Raw genomic sequence first — 25,827 nt, 5'->3', positions numbered from 1 at the left:
GCCTCCTCCAAAGGCCAGCAACAGCCTCTAAATAATAAAAAGCATAGAAGCCATTTAACATATACCCAGAATTAGCACTGACACCTTTGGCACCATCAGTCCCATTTGTGAGGTGCTGCACAAATATGAGTGAACACTACCTTCGCCCTCAGATCACAGTTACTGTAAAGAAACATGCTTCCTATAAACTAATACTATTTCACCAAATAAGTCAAGCTTATTTCTGGCCCAAAGTTATTAAGGCAATCGTGTAGTTTCTGGGCCTTAAGGACATTGTTAGTTTGTCCTTCTCCAATGTTTCTCATTTCAGCTGCTGCAATGACTGCCACTGGCTGATCCAGCCATGGAGCTGTGATGTGGGCCACATCTCTGTTACTGGGATACAAATATCTCTTTTTTCCTTTTCTAAATATAGCTGCAGCTACAAATGACCAGCCATTAGTAAACAGAATATTCAACAATTTCAATTAAATCCAATGTAACTATACTTCAGTTTTTACTAAGCCTATCTGTGGTATCAGAAACACAGAATGGATTGCACATCTCTTCCAAAGATTGAGTTATATTTTCAAACCCCAAAAGTGTATGTGTTTGCCATTAAAAATAATAAATGAAGCCTAAAAAGTCACTACATGCTTAGAAGCATCATAAGATTAGAACCTATGATTCTACAAAAGAGCAATTCTTTAAACAGTCTGCTGTGATCCCTAAAATTATAGGAGATTTGAAAGGGTCTATTGATTCTATGGCAGAACAATAGATGTCCTGTACTTAACTCCTTAATTGATTTTAATGATCCTGATGGATACCAGCCAAAGAGTTGGAACAAGTTGTAAGGTCAAACCAAATTATTCCTTTTGAACATTTCCGCAATCAAATCTTCTTATGTTATAAATTAATTTGAAAAGGAAAATGGTCAATTATAGCACTTCATAATTAGAAACCCACATGCAGAAAAGCTAATGAGATGTATCTGAGATTTTCCATGCTCCATGGAGGCTTGCAGTAGAAGAAACTGAATAATTGTTTTGTGCCATATTGCACACAAAATTTCACTCAGTGTGAAAAGAAAATACACTCAGGTCCATTACAAGGGGGATTTATTTTGGTCAGAGTACAATCAAATGTTTCATACACGACAGTTTTAGGAAAGAAAAGCAACTTTATACTTCAAACCAATTTTAACATTTAAGAGTATGGACTATTAAAGGTTAATATTTTACCTGATAATCAGCTCATCTGCATTATGTCTCTGTGGCTAGGCACACTTGAATCAAGAAAAATGTGACAAAATTCAAATTATCATATCTCTGTTCCACTGTGAGATAACTATTTCACTTTTCCAGGCAAGTTGTTTATCTTTGCTTCTCTGTCTCAAACCCTGATGTTTTCTGGTCTGACCTCCACTATTCTGAAAGGTGGTGGGAAACTCAGGGGACACTGTACTTGAAAGAGTCAGTGCACCCTTCAAGCCACATTTTGGGGACAAATGTACCCCTACCCTGTACAGGCAGGGCTGCAAGGTAATCTGTGGGGCAACTGAGGTCTCAGTAACCTTCTACTCATGATGGAGGTCTCTGATCAAGCATCAGGACACTCTTGGCTTGAGTACAATTTCAAATTAACCTGTGCTTCAGATGAAGTTTGGAAACATTTCTGCTTCGCTTTTCTTCCCCCCTCCCCATTCCTTTGTCCCTTTCCATTAATTGTCCCTCCCCAGTCCCTCCTTATAATACTTTTATCAATAATTAAAATATTTATAGTGAAATGCAAACACTGAAGTTAAATCAACAGGAACCTTCGTGCCAATAGTGCACCTTCATGAGTCACCTTGGTTCAGGCACATTTTACAACACAAGACTTTGCAAACAAGCTGGGCACAGCACAGAGAGCACAGCAGTTATTTACAGGGGGGCAGTGCATGCAGTAGATGGCCAAGACCAACATGGTTACAGACTAAATATTAATATGTTCCTCTGGACAAAACCCTTCTGCAGGCAGCTCTCTGTTGGGGATGAATTGGAGAGCCTTTGCTTGCAGAGAAGGCTGAGCCTTGGTCTAACTGTGTTATCCACCACAAGCTCCCTCGATCCCTTCTCCCCTTTGTTTCTTTTTTGCTTTTCTTGACTTCTTCCTATCGGGTGTTTTGCGTCCTGGAGCTGCCAGATGTTATACAGCATCTGCAGCTGTGGGACATGTTATCCCTTACCTGCCATTTGGCTGCTCCAGCCCTAGCACCTTCTCACACCAGTGCAGCCACACTGAGCCCAGGTCATGCACCAGGGCTGCACAGACACCAGGCTTTGAGTCAGAACGGCTGCACCCTTGGATTCAACACATATCTAATGGTTTGTTCTCCTTCTTATTCAACCTGCCTTAAAAAGCATGGAAGCCAAATGAAGTTTTAGAATTGATCTTTCCTAGAGGAAATTCAAACTGGTTTTGCTCCTCCTAGATGGAGTGTACACCTTGGGAGGAAGCCCAGTTGATCAGGAAGGTATCTGTTCATCTTGCCAGTCCATACTTGACCTTTGTGGCAGGCGGGATCCCTTGAAGAGCCACAGGTAGATCATTGTCTGTTGTCATTGGGAACTGTATTGCTGCGTTTTGGGGGTGGAAAAATAGAGCAGCATCCCTTGTAACACAAGAACCTGCAAATTATTTCAATGAGTTCCTGTTGCTGGTGACCCCATGAACTATAAAATTCTGTGAGAAAAGATCTTGTCATAGCCACTTTTATTTATGTGGCAAGATACAAGGAAAAAAAGCACCAACAGCCAAGCTGACGTAACTCCAAAGGTTTGCTGGTGCCACAACAATCTATATCAGCTCAAAGCCCTAAATCTAATAAATCAAGTATTTTAAAAAGTTTTGTTAAAGTTAGATGAAATGAATTGGGTGCATGACCTTGCTAACAAGAACAAAACGGAAGTGCTTGTACTTCAGCAACAAATCTTGAGCTTTTTCTGTGGTTCATTTTCTCTGGTTTAACAATTTCAGAGCTATTATTTTCACTTGCAACTCTTCATGAAAAGCTTAGAGGCTGTAAAAAAGTTGGCAAACTTTCATATTCTTATCTTTCTCCAATCTGTTGCTTAAAACAAATCACCAGAGTCCTATGAGTTGACAATCACTTGCAAATGATGTAATGGTTTCTGCATGTCAGAAGACTCTTTTCTACAAATAAGCATGGACCAGAAATCATACAACAGATTTTTATTTATTTATTTATTTGGAAGTGCATGTAGTGGTTATGGAAGAGTAGTTGCAGTAAAAACAAACTCAGGAGACATTGATATTTCATTTATATAAGATAGGTATGGATAGATTTAAAGTGAGACAAATATTTTAAAATACTAAAATGTAAGTAAGTAAGGACCAAGTGAAAAGATTGGGTGACAAAATTATGGCAAATAGTTAACATAAAGCTGCACAGTCCCAACTAAAAAATAATCTTGAGACTTTTTGAGCCTCAAAATAGATTTTAGGAGTTCCAATTAATTTTATTGTGAAAATTTTATAAATCACTCAATAAGATATAGAGGCAGTTCATGTAGGCTCATAAATTTTAGTTTTTATGTAAAGGTTAGTACAGTTTCTACACAGGAAAAAGTTAAACAGAATCTGTCACTGCAGAACAAAGAACAACATTTCTCCTATTTTCATTCCAGAAAACAGAAAAATAATATTATTTGAAGTCAATTTCATCTATATATTACCTTTGAAACAATGCTACAGTATATAAAAATCAATGCAAATACTTAAAGTTCTGGTGAAATTAAGATGCACTTGGGAAGTGAGTGTCATAGTGAGAAAAACCTAAGAACCACAAGGACTGCATGCTCTACATGATTGGCTACTACATAGTGGTCTCTGGAAATACCATAACCACAGCTGGGTGTGAAAATTAACATTAGCTCTTTGATCTTCATACCACCAGGGTCTTGCAGAAGGGTAAACACTTCCTTAACAGCATGAAGAACACATCAGGTGGATCTGAGAATGATAAAAGTTTTCATTGAAGTGAACCATTCAGGTATGGTGAGCTTTCAAAAAATTTTGGGTAGTTTTTTTCCTAATTATTTTTATTTTACAACAGGCATTTTCATAGGGAATGCTGTATTTTTGAAAACTTCCATGACTCTTAGTGAGATAAAGGAAGATTTTAGCACTCAAAAAAATCTTTTTCATAGGTCACAGAAGTTGTTCTCTCCAACAGAGCTGAACTGCAAATATCAAAGTTGGAGAATACATAAAAGAAGTTAAAAACCAGAGAGAAGGCATGAAATAGGAAAGTGATTTGATAAATTATTCCTTGTCTCTATTCATATCTCAAACACAGGATCTGCTGCCAATTATTGAAAAAAAAGTAACTGAGGTTGGAAGAGAGCTCTGGAACTGGTCAGATCCGACTTCAGCCCAAAATGGGATCAAACTAAAAGTTATTAGGAGCTGATCATATCTTTTCCCAGTTGAGCTGACAATCTCTCCAAAGTGGGATGTTCCAGAAAAACATCTGGGTAAATGATTTGACCAACACTGAGAATATTTTTTTGTTAAAAACTAATTAAAATGTTCATTGATGAAATAGGTGCCTGTTATCTCTCAGACTTTCAGGGTGGAGCCTCTGTCAAGGTCTCCTTGCTCTCTAACTACACATTAGATAGTAGAAGGAAGCAAAAAGACTCCTTCCTCTCTCATCCCTTTTCCACATTTGCAGAACCACAATCAGACTCTTCTCAGACTCTTCTCAAAAAATCACTTGCTTCAAAATCTATAAGAGAAGACTGGGAAACACCACAGGCAGTGTATGCAGACTGCATATCAGACTCTTAATTGGGTGAGGAAAAATAGACAGATTTATAACATTTTTTCCCCACCTTTCAACAATTTTTGGGCTTCTCTGTTATCCACATAACTTCTTCAGCATACTTTCAGGAAAAAATATATATTTCAGGAGAAAGAGTGAATGAAGAAAGTACACTCTAACAAAGAAAAAGGGGAGGCAAGAGACTATAGCAGAGCTTCTATCTATAGAGATTTGCTGGAGGCTAACACCAATTCTAATCCAAATACTGAGTCTGGCCCAGAGTAGAGTTCATATATCATCAGCTTTTGAATCTTTATTTAACATGTTTCTTGTTTTTAACCAAGTCTCTCTGGGCAGAAAGAAGCTAAGACTATTTTCCAGGACAGTTTTCCAAGCAGTAATTTAGTTCTAAACCGACTCTTTTTAAAAACTGTTTTTCCAAAAGGTCAGAAGCAAGATTAGGGGACAAAATGAATAGCATAATTAGCAAGCTGAATATGGCATAAATCTGGTATCTGAAATGAGTGTACACTGCTTGCTCGATGAGAGATTCACTTCAAGGCCTCTTTTGCTGTTTAGTGTGAAATGTCCTGTGAAAAGGAGGTGGACCCACAACCTCCTCCCAGGCAGAAATCATGTGCCACAGACCAGCAGTTCTCACCAGTTAAAGTAAATTGCTATTAAAGAGTCCTCTTGAAAGACTGGCTCCCTATGACTGAACAAGAAAACCATGAAATGATTGAACCTGGAAATGTGAAGCCTGTAAAGTGAAATCTGTCCCAAGATAGCACCATTATACAAACTCTTTGTAAGGGCACATAAGTACACATAGGAGTGTGATGAGATATCAAGTTAGGGAGTGGAAATCAAGTTAAGGGGTAGAAGATGCAGGGTTGTACCAAGATTCACTGTTCTGTGGCTGACCAAATGGGTTTGAATAAATTTTTCCAGGAACGCAAACAAGTCCTTTAGACTAAAACAGTCTGAAAACCTGCATACATGATTCAGAGGGAGTTTTGAAGCCTGCAAAGTGCACAGTGCTTAATTGCAATGAAGTAATAAGACAGGAGTATGGCTAAGATTTAACCCAGTTTTCTTGAGTTCACCAGTTAAGGTTAGGTACCATTTGGCATGGGGAATCACATGTGGGAACATCCTCTAGCAGGTCCCAGGTTTGAACTTTCACTTCCTGCAAAGCACTGCAAAGTCTTTTTTTCTGCCACCATACTCACCACTAAATGGTAGAACAGGCTGAAAACTTCACATCCTAAAGGGTCTAAGTAAAGTCTTAGGCCTAGGCTTTTGGAGACATTTAATGGCCTTGATCTTTAAGGGGTGCTTACATAGAAGCTTGGTTACGTGACTGCATGCACATGTATGTCAGTTAAACTGCAAATATCAATGACATCTGAAATCCAATATGGGGCATGAATTCTTCCTGTTATGAGCAACTGTGGATTTAGAGTAGAAATGGTCACCTATAAATAAACTGTATGAAATAGACTGAAATTAGTCAGGCAGATTAACTTCACTTTCCTAGGTACATAGCCTGGGGAAGTCATATGGAGTATGGCAACATTAATTGGTCTATTCTGTAAATTATTGCCAGCCTTAAAGCCTTTAGGCTTTACTACTACTCCTTTGCTGGGTTTATTTTCATTATTCCTGTGAGGCCCACATGGTGGTTATCATCTTGACTGCCTCAAGTAGGAGAGTTTCCACACCAGGCCTGAGTACAGCTGCAGTTTCTACTGTGTTTCATTGCCAGAAAAGTGTTAAGGGCACACCATGGATCAATTCATGGCCCAGCAATAAATATGCAGACTTAAATTATATGGTCAAGCTGTAGATGCCTCTTCATCAGTTCCACCTGGTGTGAAAAAACCAGCAATGGTAGAGAATATTTCATAATTTTTCCTTATCTATATACTCTTCTCATTTCCTTTACTGTGTTGTAGCCCTACCTTGAAGTTCAGGTTCAGCTGATGCAGGCTCCCTGTTTCTAGTGACTCCCTGTGCTTTAACCAGCCTACAAAACCAGACAGAAGAAAGCTATAAAACAATGTACATCAATGTAGGTATGCGAGAATATTATTTCAGAAGTTTCTATTTAGAGAAACAGAATTTTCAATTGTTTGGGATAAAAAACCAAAATGTGTGGGGTTTTTCTTTTTATACCCAGTTTAGGAGAAACTCAATATTAATCTTTCTTATGCTCACTAGTTTTGTAATATTTAATGTGTTTGAATGCAGCACATGCAATACATATGTTCATAAGCAATACCAGAGGAGTTTTACAGTTTCAAGTTGCATTTGAACCTTTCCAACAGTCACGTCATTATTTATTCTTCCTTATCAAATGTTGACTTCTGCTGAAATCTAAATTCCACCTTCTGTTTGGAGCAAAGCTGTGTATCTAGTGAATGGTAGACTCACAACAATTCTTTTCTTTGATACCTGGATATTCATGCAGACATTGCTTTTTTCCAGGCATCATTCAAGTCTTCAAGGGAAATTTCTTGGAGCTGCAACCTCTGCTCTTGTTTGCTCCTCAAAATGCCCCGTACCATCTAAACAGACTTGTTTCAGCTGTAGCAATCCATGCAGCTCTTCGCCTGACACTCCCTGACTGAAAAAAAAAATCCAACAGTCATGAAATCACACTTTGGAGTAAGTTAGTATTATTAATATCCAATATGTACAGCCCAGGAGGACTTAATGAGAGGGTATGAAAAAGTGAGAAAAGTTTCTCATGAATGCATATGAGAAGAGTATTGTAAAACATGACACAGACTGCATACCAGATGAGGTTAACTAAATGAAGTTACTTTAAAAATGAATGAAGCATCAAACTAAGACATTAAAAGTAGCTTGTTAAGAAGAAGAAGAAATTACTTCAGGTAGAACTGAAGTACTGATCCTTCCAAGTCACCAGGAAGGTTACTTTTAAAAGTTGTGAAGAAAACTTATAACTGTCTGGGGGATTTTAGAAAAGGAACTGCAGCACCAACATTTAAAAGCAGAATTTGAGTACTTAGTGAAATTTATACAATGCAAAAGCAAAGAAGTAAATGTTCATGTTGCACATCCCATCTAGCTTTGTATTAAAAAAGGTATAAACAGTAAGTTGTTAATATATTTTAAAGCATTTTGCAGTGAAGTACATTTTATTGTTATATGAAATACTAACTAATTAAACATAGATATTGCAGCTATAAAGTGTTTGAAATAGACAAGCTTTATGGCAATACAGCTTATTTTTTCTCACTATCAATACATACTGCCTTAAATAGGAAAAGATAAATCTTCCTAAAGAGTACATAGTAAAAAATATAACAAAAGGTGACCTATCAAGTTGTGGAGAGATATTACAATGGCAAATACGTCTTGCAATTTTAGCACATCCATTATTATTTCAAAAAAAAGGAATAATAACTCCTCAATAATATTTATAAATGAAATTAAATTGTGAGGTTTTATTTGGTTTGCTTGGCAAGGTTGTGGTAGTAGAGATTCTACAGGTTTGGTGGAGACAATGCTACCAGGCTCCAACCTCAATCAGCAACCAAGGTAACAGACTTAAGAAAGGGGAAAAAAAGGCTGCACAACTGCAGCTGAAGGAGAGAAGAGTTAGAATATGTGAGAGAAATATCTCTCTGCAGCCAGCAGTGTCAGTCCATCAGTCCAGAGGCCAGAGCAGAGATTCCCAGGCAGTCTCTGATGAGGACCACGGTAGTGAAGACCATGGTGAATCAAATGTGTCCCTGCAGGCCATGGAGGTCCACAGGGGAGCAGAGATCCCCCTGCAGCCCATGGACGACCCCATGCCAGAACAAGTGAATGCTCAGAGACTGTGACTCTGTGGGAAGACTTTGCTGTATCAGGCTTCTGGCAGATTGGTGAAGACAGGACATCACTCTGGAGCAGGTTTGCTGACAGGGCTTGTGACCCCATGGGGCACCCACGCTAGAGCAGCCTGCTCCTGAAGGGCTGCATTCCATGGGAGTGACCCACAATGGAGCAACTAGTGAAGAGCTTCAGCCCACGGGAAGGATCCACCCTGGAGAAGTTAGTAGGGGCCTATCTCCTACAGAAGGAACCCCATGCTTGAGCAGGAGAAGAGTGTGAGGATCCTCCCCCTGAGGAGGAAGCAGTGGCAGAGAAAATGTGAGATGAACAGACTATAACTTCTGTGGATACTGACAGCCTGGTCAGAGAGAGAAAGCCAGATAACCTTTCCCAGGAATTGTTCTGAGGAGTTTGGAGAAGGCCTAGAGAAAGAATGAAAACAAACTTGCAGCTGATATTTTAAATAGTTGTTTTCTCCTAAGATGGTTTACCAAAGGGTGCTTCCTAATTAACCAATGGGTGACAGGTGTTATTAAGAACCAACCAGGTTCTGGGTGAACAATGTTGGTTATAAATATTGGGAGATTGTAATAAAGTAAGCTTTTATGCTTTCTGAAAATGCATGGAGTGTGTCACCCCTGTATCCGTCCCTTACTCAGCAGTGACATCGCCTTCATTTCCCATCTGTCTGTGCTGCCATGGTGAGGAGGAAGAAAATTCAGAAGTAAAGTTAAGGCCAGGAAAAAGTCTGTGGTGCAGGGAGGGTATTCTTAAGATTTAGGTATATTTCTCCTTATCCTACTCTGATTTGATCAGTAATAAATAAAACTAATGTCTTCAAGTTTTGTCCATGACAGTAATTGGTGAGTGATCTCTCCCTGTCTCTACCTTGACTCATGAGCCTTTGTTTTGTTTTGTTTCTCCTGCACAGTTGAGGAAGGGAGTGACAGAGTGACTTTGTTGGGCACTGGGCATCCATCCAGGGTCACCCCACCAAAGACATAGAAATATAAAAAGGCCAGGACAGAACAAAAAATCTGAGGAGATTTGAAATTCAGCCAAATATGTCTTGATAAGTATTGAAGAATATTATTTTACTGTGGAACAAAATATCAAAAGAGATTTTAGGGAAAGGTGAATTGAAAAGTAAAGCAAAAATATAAATATAATTCTGTGATACTACAAGGGAGAATGAAGTGCAAATTGCCATTGAGGGCACAAACTGCTGCAAATTGCTGCAAACTAGTTGGAGGACATATACAATTTCAGTTCCATGTGCGAAATTATGTTAAGAGATCAGCTTGGTAACATTGCTCGGTAAACATTTAGATACTGTTTTCTGTTCTGAACATAACAGATAAAAAACCCCAAAGTCATAACTTCTGGTATTCGAGATAGAGCAGAGAATAAAATAGCGGTAGGGGATTTTTTGAGGTCAGAAACTGAGAGCTGTATTTTGTGCAGCTTGACATAGTTACACAGAATTAAACGTATGAGAAGGAATCAGCAGTGGACATCTTGACAAAGTGCGTCGTCAGCACTGAGGAAAAGCCCCTCACAGTAGGGAATTTAGTTGATATACAACCTTCTTAACTAGGTTTGGAAGCAAAGCAGATTAAGATATTAAACGTTTTGCACTAAAACATATACATTTGTGACCAATCTCAGCTGAATCTGAGGATGGGTACAGTTTAAACAAGGGAAATTTTTGTCTCATCTTGTTTTTAAGAGTGTGAAACTTGGAGCATTGAGCTAGACCTAGTATTTTGTAAGCTCATTTTTATACAAGTGTTTCCTAAGCAATGCTTGGTTGTGTCTTTTGGTAGCTCTTTAGCATTTGGTTGTATTCACCTTGTCCTGCTGTTCTGCCATTAAAAACCCTATATTCTTTTTCTCTGTTTGCCTTTTGGGATGAAACTGCACTTCTTACGCCTGCTTCATAATTGTCTAAACCTTTTTCTGTCCTTTGCTAGGAAAGTCAGTGAAATTATTCTGAGCTCTTTTTGTGTCTTCCTCTTTCTGAGCAAAATTTTACAATTTCCACTATAAACAGACTCAACATTTTCACTCATTTAGATCACTGATGTTTCTGTGATAGACAACAGTAGGTATTTGAGAAAGTAAATGCAAAATTTAGCAAATAAAATTCAGAAAATAATATGTTACTGAATTGCCAACTCCTATGGACAGCATGTATGTGGTAATGCCTTGTTAACCTCTTGGAGCAGCTTCTTAAAAAGAATTTGGTCTTGTAACTGGCAACATCATATTTCTTAGAATAAATTATCCTGGGTCTCACATAACAAACAGAGGCAATCAGAGACCTGCCTCTCTGCAGTAAGGTGTACTGTACAAGCTGAGCTAAAAGCAAGATTCTGTCAGTGCTCATCTGATGCCTTACTACAAATTTAAAAGGTGCAACAAAACACCTGTGAGATTAATGTGGGTATCAACTGGGTACCAGAGTGGTCATGCCCCAAACAGCTGGGCTTGAAGCTCTAGACAGGACGTATTGATATGTAGCCAAGAAGTGTGAAACAAATGTATGTTGACTTGCAAAAAATGTCAATAACAAACTCGCTCCAATTTCAAGAAAAAACAATTTCACCTCTGGCTTATTCACAGCTCTGGCAAGAACATCTTGTTCAAAGTTTAAGTAATGACGTCTCTGAGTTCCTAGCCACAATCAAACAAATACAATAAAAATTTCTAATCTTTGTATATGTGCTTCTGCTTTATAAATACCAAGAGCCAAATTTTAAATATGGTCTAAATAGATTTGGTATAGTAAAAAATTCTTAATTCAAATTAGGACATTTCCAGTACTGTTATCTTTATTAAAAAGAACCTACTATTATATGCATGTTTTTATGAAATGTAAATTCATTAGTAATATACAGAATGTAGACACTAGGAATCAAATAGATTACATATTGTCCTAAAGACTTATGAATAATATGTTTGCGTATAATGATTTCTCTAAAAATAAGATTTATATGCAGTGTCCGGAAACTTCACACAAATTTATTATAAGGCTTCCAAGTGTAATTTCAATCATATTTTAACTAGATTTTTTGCTTCAATGATGACTGATAAAAATGCAACTCCTTGTTCTTACCCCCTTTTTACAGAAAACACTTTCACAATAGCAATATGTGTAACTTCAATTTTTCAGGAGTGTTTTTGTCTCTTGATTTTTACAGTTTGAAAACAGAAGAGAGCTAAAAAACTAGTCCTGTTTGTGTGCTCATTTCACAAGGATGAATGAGCTCCAATATACTTGTTATAACAAGCTTTGTGATTAAAATGGATTAAAGGTATGTTGTCTGCAACTGTGATTTTATTTGCTTCCAAAAGTAGGTTCTGAGCTTTTGCCTATTCTGTATCAATCTTCAGAGATAATCAATTTAGCCATATCACATGGTTTGACAGACTTTCTGAAGCAGAAAATAGATACAAGAATTTATATTTTAGCATCAAAGGATCGCAGAATGTTTTGAGTTGAAAGGGACCTTAAAGATCATCCAGTTCCAACAACCTGCCTTGGGTAGAGGTACTTTTCACTAGACCTGATTACTCAGAGCCCCATTCAGCCTGCTCTTGAGCACTGCCAGGGATGGAGCATCCACAGTTTCTCTGGGCAACCCATTCCTGTGCCCTACCATTCTCACAGTATTTTCTTCCTAATACCTAATATAAACCTACTCTCTTTCAGCTTGAAGACATTCTTCCTTGTCCTGTCACTACATATCCTCATCAAGAGTCTTTCTCCATCTTTCTTGTAGTCTTCCTTGAGGTACTGAAAGTCCACAATGAGGTTGCCCCAAAGCCTTCCTTCTCCAGGCTGAGCAATCCATTAAATGAATTTTCCTAGCCTTTCCTAAGAGGTGCTCCAGCCTCTCCTATGATGGAGAGGCGGCTTCCTCAGGTGGGAATTCAATCATAAAAAGTTTTGATATACCTTGTAAGCAAAAGACTACAAAATAAAGCCTATGGTGTTACCCCAAGGCCCAGGAGAAATCATAGTGCTTTCACAGTTCCAGAGTGTTCTGTATTGTAAGAGATATATTCATCATGAAAGCACACCTGTGGAGCTAAAATGTAACACTGCCAATGGGGACAACTAAGAAGCCTGTAACTGAGCCCTATGGGTAATTAAAGAAACAAATACTATTTCTGTGCTATCATAGAATAGACCTTTTGTATGGATTTAATATTACTTCTAGTGCTAGCCTTACAGCCATCATTGTATTTCCAGTAAATCCCTCCTGACATTCACAAACCTGAGAAAATTTAATTCAAACATACAACGTTTAAGTAGCCAAAGGGAAAACCAGCTAATGAGTTTTCCTGTTTTCAGATATCTCAAGTACTCTTTTCCATCTCAAAATCTCCTTATGTTTATAATTTTACATGTTTTTGAGACTGGCAGGACTAAAGGTATTTTTTAATATGTAATATTGTAGAGTCATCTGTAGAGTTAGTGTGGCTATTATGATAAAGCAGTGCATTATTTTCATAACTAAAAGCAAGATGGAATTAATCTGTAGTGTAATATTTCCTTAATTCTATCATGCTTATCAGTCCCACACACAGATAAAAGGTCTGATACTCCAAGACACCCAAATTCTTCAATTAGCATTTAATTTCAAGCATGGATAATAAATAAGCTCTGTAGTAAATAAATAAGCTCTGTAAATCAGCTACTTACAGGATTGTTCTTCAGATGACTTCATTTCATGTAACTATGAGGACAGGTTCTGTATTTCATCTACCCCCCTCAAGACTGTTAAAGTAAGGTCACTGAAAAGACCCCATATTTCCTATCTGGTTCTTTGCTAAGAAAACACCACTCAGTGGAAGAGATTATATGGGTCCCAGGAGAGATTTGCATTTTGTACTTTCAGTGTTCCCTGACAGCGAAGACAAATGAAAGAAGGCAAACAAGTATCCAGCACCTGCTTCCTTGAGTCTGTGTAGCCATGGCTCTGGACACAGTGAGTGCTCAGTTTTGCCTGGGCACTGAAGCTATCATGGACCTGCAGCCAGAAACTTTGGAGTCAACAGATAGAACTCACCCCAAGACTGACCAGAGATGAGGTGAAATCAACTGCCTGGGTCAGCAAGCCTGTGGCACAGCACAGACATCCTCAAAAGCTGCCTGCATGCCATCAGCTCATCCCTTATTTGCCTTGTGAACCTCTGATAACCCTGAGCCACAATGCCAGTTGTCATCTGAGAGAAACATCCCATGTCAGAGGTCCCCAGCAAGGCTAGCAAATAACCCCAGGAGGTCATATCTCTGTTTTCTTCAGTTCCCTCAGTGGAATGGGAGCACTTCTGTTTTGTAAATATTGATTTTTTAGGGTCTTTTATGTGATTTTGTCCTCTTTTTCCCATTGGTCACGATATCCAAAACAATCAGTGGCTTTTCCTTACTGTTGCAATCCCTGGACAATGAAGTTATCAGTGAGGGGTCATTGATTAAGAAGAGCTTGAAAAGAGTAACTGTGCTCAGTGAGGTTATCTCAGTAGTTAGTCACTCTTAATTATCCTTAATTGCTCAGCATTGCTCATGGAAGAAGTCACAGAGGGAGACAAGGCCATGGCAACTTTTGTGACTCTGGCAGAAGAGCATGCTGTGATCGGCACTGGCACAGGACAGAAATCTCTGGGAAGACATGAGAAGTAAAGTGAGCAGCAGAAGAATTATCCAGGCAAAACAAGAAGTTGTGACATATCCATTCTACAAGCTTATAAAGGTATTTGTTTATTATGCAATATCATCTCTAAGGACAGTAATTTAGGGCAATAAGGTATTGTCACTTTCTGACAATTTAAAGCATTAAAAATGTCAGTTTACACAAATGCATACTTATTTCTGAGATTGCAAGTTAATAAACACTTATAGCACAGTCAGCCTTATGCAGCATGCAAATAAGGCCTCTTCAATTTCCTTTCAATACTCTGAACTTTTGAGAAAAGATAAAGACTAAATATTAATTATGATCACTACTGGTGTATGATGTTCTCTCCTTTCGTTTAAGTGTGTCATACAGTCATTTTTCTGACACAATTCCTCTTTGGAAACAATGAATCTCTTACATAAGGAAGGAGAAAGCGCACTTCCTATAGAGGTAATTGCTTTACATAACTTGTTGCTAATTAAATATTTACTTTGCTCTCTGAAAGCCCACTTCATTGTAACTTTGAAAAATAAAAGCCACAAACCAGTTTTTCTGGTTGAAGAATTTTGTTTCCTGGGTAAATAAAATTAAATTATGCCAATAAAGTTGACGCTGCAATTTGCCAGGGAGAACTATGTAATCAACTATAACACAGCAGAATAGTATTGGTCTGGGAAAGGATAATTTTTTTTTAGAGGCTGATCAGGGATGGAGAAATGCTAGGTTAGCTGATGAAATATGTGAATGATCACAATATACCAGCTGTACCAGTCTGGTTTAGACCTTTGCTTATCCATTTGTGTTTATTATGTGTGAATTTGTAATGCTACAGAGCTGAAGGGCCCCTAAAAGTCTGCCAGAGTTATCCGTGAGAGAAGTGAAACTCAAAGTGAAAGTAATATATCACTGCTTTATTTTCTGGGTTTTAGGAGGATAAAACTATAACTGTATTAAAAATTAGTATGTCCAGGACACATGGGTTGTCACTGAGACCGACAGGTATGGGACAGCCCATATCTTTCCCATGAAATTCCCTTTTCCTCCAGAACAGGGCAGCCCCATTTCTGCTTCTGTCCTTGGACCAGGCTGACATCCAGATTGCTCCAGGGACAGACAGGGGAACAGTTTGACAATAGAGATTATTGATTGAAATCTTCACTGGCAATGCTAATGTAGGTATATCCAGAATTACTAGACAAATCATTTCTAAAACACTAATTTTCAAAGCACTTAAAACTGATAGAGAAAATAGGGATAGTTCATTAAATGCTTCACTAATTTAAGATGTATCAAATTTTGTAAACTGAGATTTGTTAAAGTCACTTCCCTTACAAATTTGAGATTTTCTTTGCCTCCTAGTTGCCAGAATCCTTTGCATCAACTACTTTTTTTTTTGTTTGTTTTAATTATTCCATTTCTAGTGGTCCATCAAGAGTCTAGGAGAAAAGAGCCAGTGAGACAAAGTTAGAGAAAGCAGTATGGAAACAGCATATATACCTTCATATACCAGATATCCAAAAATGGGCCTAACTTAAAGTTTTATACCCTATCCTTAAAGATTTATATCCTATCCTTGTCTCAGGAGGCAAGAAATAAAAAAGGATGTTGTTCATCTGTTAAGTCCTGAGACTGTTTCCCATCTATTGATTAACTGGTTTTGATTTTCCTGTGTATTTTGTGACAAAATCGAATCATTAGTGGGTTATGGGAATTCTCTTCTGTCATGGATGTCATGGAGAAGATCTGTCAGTCTGGTAGAAGTTATTGCTGTATTTACCATGTAAATACCATGTAATTAATAAACCTGCACAAAAATTCTTAGTAAAAGAAAGGTTTAATAATTGCCATTAGCATGCCACGTTGTATAAATGGGTAATAATGTCTGCTAAAAGAGAAACCTGCTTAACAACTTCAACTTGGTTTGCAGTAGATTTTGTTGTTGTTCATACAAGACAAACACAATTTTGGACTGTATTCTGGACAGGAACAAAGGGAAGCCAAGGCTTTTGTAATGACTTGGAGCAAATATTAAGAAGACAAAAGCATGAAGGAAAACTTGAGTCTGCAATTTAACTGAGTCAAAAATTACCTTTATTTAAAAATTTTTTTTAATAAGCATGTTCTATCCATTTATGTTCAGATCAACATGACATAAAAACAACACTTCATCTAATAGATTAATCCAGGACAAGATGACTTTTCTAACTTTTCTGAAGCCTTTCAGGGCTGAGCACACCATGAAATAATTGAAAAGCAGTACTTGAGTTAGTAGTATATGAGTATAATCAACAGCTCTTGTGAAAATGCTTTTTCATCAACAGATTTGTGGGAAGATTTATGAGAGGGTCAACCATTAGAATTGTCTGAAAGTCATATTTGCTGATCAACATGCAGCTCCTCCTTAGATTCCATAAGGCTGGCTTGCTTGGGGGGCAACCTCAGCATAAAATTGGCAGCATGTTCTCAGGAGAAAAGATCCCAAATACTGAAGTGAGCACAGTTTTTACCCTATTTTATGAATCAAAGTTGATTCTTTATGTATTTTATGTCAAGCCTGCTGGTTGCTGTTGTGTTTTTGGGTTTCTTTATTGATCACTATCTAATGCCATGGTTGCTTTTGTCTGCTGGCTTCTGAACAAATTCATACGAGATTCAGCAGCCGTGCAGGTAAATTGTTATAATCTGTGTTTCTGATTTTGAGGGGTCCTAAAGGGTGTGAAAGTCATAAGCCATCTAGCTCATCTTTCATTCTCTTGGGGAAAAATGATTTATAGACATGGACTTTAAAAAATTACCAAATAATAAGCTAAGAAAAGCACCTATAATAACAGCACATTACTTCCAAGCTGACTGATTGTTTTTCTTCAGAAAAACAATAAAGGTAGCCTATGCTGCTCTATTTATTCATGAATTTCCAGAAAGCCAGTGGTTGGAAAGCAGGTTGACTGAGTTTCTCTAATGGACTGCAGCAGTTAGAGTAAGGGGGACGTGGGACTTTGAGAGCTCACAGGACATTTCAAGTTCTAGCTGCCCATCACGAAGAGATTGTTACGTCTGAGCTGTCCTTTCCCTGAACCTAGTAATCTAGGTAGTACACTACCCAGTAGTCAGAGTTTTACCAAGAGAGATCATCACTGCACTGCCTGGTTTGGGACCAGGTCTGCAATCCCCTAAGGCAGCCAAATGGTGATTTTGCAAAACAGCTTTCCTGCAGATTTTGAAAATTGTGAAGAGGAGAGAACAGTAATTCCTTCAATTATTTTTAGCAGTTGAAGCTGAAGATAGGCTGTTTAGGCAGTTACTTAATAAGGTAGGTGTAAGGTTTACTTTCAAAAGCCAAAATATTGTCTTCTTGTGATTTGCAAGGGCTTTGTCTTTTAAGGGAAAGAGCGGTTCCAGCTTACTCAGCTTCACCATACAAGTAGATGATGGGGTGATCTGTGAACAATGTCTTCCTGAGGACATGCACCCTTTCTAGCATTCTGCAAAAGAATGTACTTAACTTGCTGTGATAGCAACCTGAGGAGGAGGAGGTGGAGTTTGGGGCTTGTGGGTGCTGGCTTCCTAGATCATGTGGAAAAAAGTTTTATATATTGGGAGCACACTCAGAGAACATCAAAACAGAAGAACTAGATAAAATCTGTTTAGATAACAGAATCTAAATCTGAAAATAAAACAAAAAGCAAACATCAGAATTCAATGTCTGAAGATCCTGGGAGAAAACCAACAGTGACCTGATTACAATGTTGGTGTAGTAGGGTAAAACAACATTGATACAGCTCAGCCCTGACCTGGCAATTTTTCTGGGGGGAAAAACAACCACAAACAAACAAAGATAACAAAAAGAACAAAGCAAAACAAACAAACCAGCACCACAAAAAAAAAAAAAAAAAAAAAGACAAAACAATCCCTCAAACAGCCCCCCTCCCGCCAATTAAAAATATCTCTGGTCCATTATTTCCCAGGATCAATTTTTAGTTCCCTAGAAAATACTCATTCCGTTTGGAAGCATTTGATGAATGAAGTTAAGCCCATGTGCTCCTGTAGCTCCTGTCAGGGTCATGCAGTGTTCTGTGCAGACTGAGACACAGTCACTGCCTTCAGGGGTTTGCTTGCTCTTTGAAGGCAAAGTGTGAAGATTTGGGTTAGCAAACAAGTAAAAGGAAGAGGAAATACTGAAGGATGATGGCAGCACTGGAGAACTCATGTGTCAGCAAGGTAAAATTCGTTAACATCTATGAGAGATGTAAAAACTCTCATAGGTTTGTGAAATCAGAAGTCACCGTGATGGGCACCTGTTTTGTTTCCCTTCTTCACAAATGCCATTTCTCTCTGATCCTGCACAGTAAGAAAATACTATTTCTTGCTGTATTAATCACTGTTGCAGTTGTTAACTTCGAGACTTGGATTAGTTACTTTGCTTAATATTTCCTTGGAGGATTTCTGTCAAAATCTCTTTTTAGACTAAGTATTAAAATTTTAACACCTGACTCCCATGTGGAGAATGTTTAAACCCTCATCCTGGGTAAAACCCTGAAAGTATTTATTTCCTAAAGCTCTTGTAGCTGCACTCGTGCCTAGTAGACACCAGAAGTTTAGCCGTGTTAAGCATTCATATTGGTTTGAATCTCTGTACAATCCAAAATTATTTCCTCTGTACAAAGTGCATTCTACAAAAACGTTTTTCAAGTAGTGTCCTTTGGAAAGTGCAGCCTATGTCTTAGATTTTATTGAATCAAGTTTCTATTTTTACATTATGCAAGAAATATTCCAAGAGACTGAAAGCTCTTTGAAGGAAACTCCAACAGACTCTTCAGACACGCCTAGTTGGACATAAGTGAGGGAGAATAAGAAACTTTCAGTTTGTTCAAAAGTTTCAAGTTACATGCAGTATTTAGGGAGTCATTGAGTGAGAAGCAAAAAACTAGGAATATTACTGAGCTATGATGAAGAAGAGTCTCTTGGAAGTATATCTCTCAACATGAGAGTTAAGTGAACATATTACTTTCTTAGCTAGTCTTTGGTTAGATTGCATTTACTACATAAGTATTGTACAGCAATTACAGGATAAAACTTCCTTTCAAACTGTACAGAGTGTGGATATATGATTTGGTGTTGTGTTTTATTGTCTTTGTGAAGAAATCTGAAGAGCATGGCTACCCCTTTGTGGCTTTTTCCCCAGCTGAGAAAACAGGACCTTTGTGGGCAGGTGCAGAGTTGGTACAACACAGGGGGAAAACACTAGCATGTTTTCTGAGAGAGTTGAGATTCTAGAATTAATTTCTTTCCTTGGTCTTGACCAGAAAAAATATAATGATAAAAGTGTGCAAGTTTTCCTCAGGCATTTGAAAAAACAAATAGGGAAGAGCTTTTATCCTACATGTACTACCATATTTTTCCCAGAATTCTTAATTCACACTGCATTTAGAAGAAAAGATATAGCTGGACTGCCTACTATACTGAGAACAATGATAAGTGTGCTGTGCACAGCTTTTCACTTTTCAAAGCAGAATTCTGGTGCTTGTTGTCTTAGTCCAGAAGAATGGAACTCCAAATCTCTTGCTGGTTTTGCCCTATACAACCTCATTTTGTATCATAACAATGTTCTGATGCAACCATTGGAAGTATTTCAGGCGAGTGGTAATAATTTACCCTTTAAAGGCAGCTGTTCTCAGACTGAGGGGCTCTGGGGAAGTGGGGGCTGCTTTTCCCCCCCCTGCACTGTAGATGAGCAGGCAGCCTGCGCTCACAAAATGCAGGCTCACACCACGCAGGCAGGTTTCTCACAGCAGGATGCAAACCAGCATCTGAAAGGCAGCGTCTGCAGGCTTTCCTCACAGGTGCAGTAATGATTGCTCTGGCAATATTATCCTTCCCTGTGCAAAAGCCTTCTTTAACCTCTGCTTTCAAATGGGTTCAAGCTGCTGCCACATGTCAAGCGCAGAGCAGCTAACACGTTGTTATAAGCACGCATGCTAAAGCCATTCAGCTCTGACAGCTTGAGCAATAAATGCTGCACTTTGGAAGGGAGAGTGATGCTGCTTACTCGTCCTTGCAGCCCTCATTATCCATAATGTGCTTATGGCAGAAGTGTTCTGTGGGTGATTACCAGAAAAAAAGAAAGCGCTGCCTAATTTTTTTCTATAATTATATTACAAAAGGGTTGTGAAGATAAGGTGATGTTTAGACTCTGTAGGCAGGGATTTGCTATTGAAATTTGAAGTGCCTCTTAAAGCCTCAGAAATAAATTTCTTCTCTTTTTTATGGCTATGATGGTGTTTTGTAGAAATTAATGGTCAGTGAGTGTCAATTCCCAGGGAATGTGAGGATGACCAGGATAACTCTTTCAAAATAAAAGGAAAGCCTACCTAATCCTCATACATCACTTTGTTCCCTATAGAAAATAGGTTTGAAGAGTTTATGAAGTTTCATTTGATAGCAAAGACTCTTTGAAAGGCTGCCATTTAAATGACAGAAAATGTACCATCAGAAGCTTCTGTAGGTATAGGGAAAACTTTGACATATACTTTTTAATGTTAAAAAATATAAAATGCTATAATGTTTCATATGTGTGACTATTTTCATCAAAAATATAAAAAATATGATGTTGGTAGTGTTATTTTAAAACCAAAATATGTCCAATTACAAGTCAGGACTTTATTCTATTTAAAGATCATATCAATCTCTATTATTTTTGATAAAACCCATCTTATTCTTTCACAAAGACTGCTTTTCCTGAAATCAGAGTCAGATGTTTTGATTTTTCAATAGGGGAAATTACTTTTCTTGTGTATGTTTGTTGAAGCTTATTCATATGAAAATTTCAAATTAGCATCACTGTGATTTAACTTTGGCTTTAGGTATATCTTAATTATAGTGCAAGGTCACAAACAGTTGAATATTTAGACATAAAACCACTTGAAATGAGATATGAAATCTTCTTCCCAGTTGACAGTTTTTATTGTTGATGCTACAGACTTCACGAATAACAGATTTTTTTCCAAGTTTCCCTTTACATTATGCCTGATTATCAGTACAAATAGTTATCCTGGCCAGATTTACACAAGTTTCATTTTAACTTTGAGTTCTATGTTCACTCAAATATCCCACATTTGATCTTACAAGGTTAAAAAAAAGAAGTCTTTTTTTCTTTTGGTAGCTGAATGAAGTTTGGCAGTTTCAGGAATTCACGTCTTAAGAAAAAAAGAATATGACAAAATAAAATATGGGTGAAATTTGAATTTCAGGCTACAGATACAAGGTCTTTTCAAATAAGAACAGTGAGATCCAGATAGTCAGTATATAAGATATGTAAGGGATTGAGAGAGGTCACTTCAGTAACAAGGATAATGAAATATGTTTTACTTTTTAATCTTTACTTACTTGAATTTGACTGAAAATAAATCCAATTACATAAAGGATATTTTTTTGAGAACAAATGGAACATTCAAACTTCCTCTGAAATTAATCCAGGAATTTGTCTCTGAACATACAATTCTTAACATCCCTGTAATTCTACCACTAACACATTCTTGCAGACAAGTAAGACTGGACATAAACTCTCATCCCCAGTAAAGAAAAATAATTGCCTGTTATTTCCCTAGCTCTTATGGAAGTACTTGCAAAACTCACATCTCTTCAGATCTCACACGAAATTTTCCATCAGTTCACTACCTTCTTCTGTTAATCACTAAAATTTCTAGGTTTAATTTCAGCCTAAAAAAGATCAAAATGTGCAGGAATAACTACTAGGAATGACTAGTTTTCTGCAGAACTAACTCTTGTGAGCAGGACTATTCCTGGCAAAGGGAAATTTGATTAACTGTGTTTGCATAATATTGTAGTGATATTGGAAGTTTAATTCTAGACACCTACACCAAATGTCTAGGTACATCACTTTTTCTGGATAGCTAGTGCAGAGACGGTTTACTGTAGAGCCCAACAGCACAGGGACTTTGACTCTCTTGCTCTGGAGCATATGGAAGGAAAGCTGTTCAAGTCAATGAGCTGCATCTGGTTGGAAGGCCTGATGCTTGGCACTGTATGTTGGGCAAAAGTGGCATTTTCATTGCCCAGCTGAGCTCTTGGGAGCAGACGATGTCCCCAAAAGACAGACTGCAAGCGGTCTGTCTCGTCCACTTCGCCCTGCAACACAAAGCTGCAGAGTACAAAACCCTCCTTTCCAAGCAGTGGGCCAGAGTCTGGGAAACAGACGAAGCGATGGAGATAAAAGGGAAATCAGAAAAAAGAAGGCACCTTGCAAGCAAGAGCTACCTGCTTTTACCAAGAATTCATATTTGCTTCCACCTCTGAGAAGCATTCTGCAAGTCCTTCTCCCACTCATCCTGCTGACTCACTTAAGCCATGGAGTGTTTTGCAGAGTAAATATTAACCTGTCCACTGAAATGCATCCTCTTAATAGCCTCACTTTCTTAATTAATGCTATTGGCAGTTACTTTAATGCATTATTTAATCAAAGCCACTTTCAACAAAATGTTTAGCTTATTTTGAGACAATAAATTTCAAAATATAATTTTTATTTCTTGATTCCCAGCATTGGGAAATGCCTCTGACTTTGCCTTTTGAAGCAATCTCCATGAAACATATTAGCAACCTGTAAGAAACTCCATTGAAATGAAAATAAATAGTCCTTTTACACACTGAAGGGCATACATCTCCATTTAGTAATCCTGGTAAGAATGCAGATAAGTCGATGGAGCTACTCTGCTTATGTGGCAAACTCAAATTCAAGTACATGAACAGGCTGATAATGCTTAAAAACTTCCTTTTCAGTCATGGTTACTCCATGACTGAGGATATTGTAACTTGAAGATAGTCTTTAATCCAGGTTAAGTGGTTGCTTACATTTTCGTTTATGTCAGTCGCTTACGTAAGGAAAGGGGAAGTCTGATTTCCAATCATTCTGCTTCTGATTAGCTCGGCAAAGTCAACAGAAGCCTTGTATTTCTCAACAGAAAGATGCAGGGATACTTTATCACAGTCATGACCTTTTCACGTTATTTTTCACTGCTGTCTCAGTGAAGTTGACATTCCAGTTCTAGCACTGGCTACTTGTTCACAGAGTTACACAACACCTTGTGTTGTGGACTGGAAGGGGGAAGGGTGGAAGGAGAAGAGATAAAAACCACAAGCCATGGCAAAATAAACGATATATGCATTTTTTTCCTCAATAAATAATATTTTTTAAAAATCTGTTGGAGTGATTTTTTTGGGAAAAAAATAAAAGGGTGCCAAAAAGCTTGAGATGTTTATTGTGCACAAGAAAGGGTGGCAGGAGCATGGAATGACACCAAAGGAAGGGGAAGAAGGAATGGGAGAGTGTTTTGCAGTGGCTTTTTCGGCTTACTAGCGTGAAGCACCTTTGGGCTTGAGCACGTACTCTACCGTCTCTGTGAGGGTGGAAAGATATTGTCCCTGATTTCTGTTCCATGATAGCAACCCTGGCACCTGAGTCATCTCCTCAATGCCAGCTATTTCTGCAACGAACCAACAGGATTCACAACCACGAGGTCTGAGGTGAGCTCAGTGTGATATTACCATGACTCTTGTGGCAGCTGGTGTTTTCTTTTCAGCCACAAGTCCTGAGTCTATGCCAGTCTTAACTTTCAACTAAGAAGAAAATTTGCCTGTAGTTGCAGAGAGAGCCTAAAAATGTAACCTTAGTGAATTTCACAGGTTTCACATGAAGAAAATAAAAATACAAAAGAAAACAGCTTTTAAGCCAATAGTTTTTGTGTATTTGTTTATTTAGATTGTTTTACTTGTAAGTCCATTTCCTTTTTGATGGATACTAAGGAGAATTTGCTTTGGAGAGTGTAACAGTACAGCATAATACACACCACGTGGGTTTTTTTGCATGACTATCCCATGCATTTAACATCTCTCATTTTGATTTTCTAAAGGAAGGACTGCAACTGTGTTTTTGGATGAGGAGATTTATTTCTGAATTACCCAGAATGACAGGAAAAAAATTCCTATTGTGTGGCAATCTCCACTGACCTCATAAGTAAAATTCTGTAATTACCTTGTTAAAAAAATACTCTTACAGAGTCTCTGCTCACAAGATGCTGTAAAGCATGTTTGCATGAAGAACCTCAAGCTTTACATAAAGTGGTAGAAATTGCTGGGTTTAGAGACTGTGTCAATAGGACTAAAGAAAATTCACCTCACCAGGAAAAAAATTCTGCTTTTTTAGGAGTGGAGAAAATCTTTCTAGAGTTCTGGATTGCTGTTAGTGACCTGATTTCAGATTTTTTATGTTGAAAAAGTGCTCCCTTGAGGAACCATGTGGGATAGTCACACACACATAGTCACAAAACAGGCTGACTCTCCTCCACTGACTGGAACACTTAAATAACTGGCCTTTTGTTTTCTGCCTTCTGGAAAACATCCGTAACCTTGTCTCCTGGTACACACTTCTAACCTAAACTATGTATTCACTAGTTATTGCAGCAATTGTCAACTTCCTCTAACACTGAAATTGTTGTGAGGAATTCACCTGCTCTTGCATGAGAGCCAGCTGTCATGGACAATATCCAAAGGTTTATTTATCCACCAGCTGCACACATTGACTTTTCTTTTGCTCTCTCCTTAAAAAATTTAGGAGAGGCAATGCCTGTAAAGGCCTAAGCAGGCATTAAGGGATCATTCCTTTGCCTGCCTCCTTTAAATACCATGCTGACATTTCCCTAAGCAAATGAGTAAAACTGCACTTGTCAAAGTTAGTTTTCATTTCAATCAATACTAGTGTGAAATATGAGAGGAAAATGATTTGTTATTTAGTTCCAAAGATATTATTTCAGTTAGAGATTGTAAAATTAACAAGGTTCAGTATTTTTAAGATAAGGTCCTGATGGAGGAATCATTCTTTCTTTCTGTGGAAAAGGACAGATTATGAAACTAATGCCATCTTATACAACCTAGTCAAGATCACTGACTTTGGCCTTAATAGAGGTTTCTTTGTTTTCTCTGAGTAGTGGGGTTTATTATCCAATAGTCAGAGCTAGAAATCTATTCCTTGCCAAAAAACCTCATTCCCAAAGCCTAAAATTTTCTGTGGAAGAAATCTGGCTGGGTGCCACATCTTCTTAATATTTGGATATATGGACCTCAAGAGCCTGCAGGGATACAAAAAGTTAGCACTGGGCAGAGTCAGCGCCATAGGGAGTTGTCATTCCCTTGATGTTTATTGCAATTCAGCTGTACAGGTGTTGGGAATTGTGAGGCTGGACCACGTGTCTGTGAGAGAGTTAAACTCAGGTGCAATTTCAAAACCTTGCCCTGGTGATGTGGGCAGAAGGAAACAAATGATACCCTGTGGCGCTGGTGGCGCCCGCTTGCACACACGCAGAGGTGGAAGTCGGTGTCTGATTCTGAGACAAGATGAATATAACATTTCACACAAGAATGTGCTGCCTTTTTTATCTTCTTCCTTACTGAGTCTCCTATGTTCAGCCTAGC

The sequence above is a fragment of the Melospiza georgiana genome, chromosome 3 (genome assembly GCF_028018845.1).
Source record: "Melospiza georgiana isolate bMelGeo1 chromosome 3, bMelGeo1.pri, whole genome shotgun sequence".
Lineage (NCBI taxonomy): Eukaryota > Metazoa > Chordata > Aves > Passeriformes > Passerellidae > Melospiza > Melospiza georgiana.
This window is presented reverse-complemented; position numbering follows the sequence as displayed.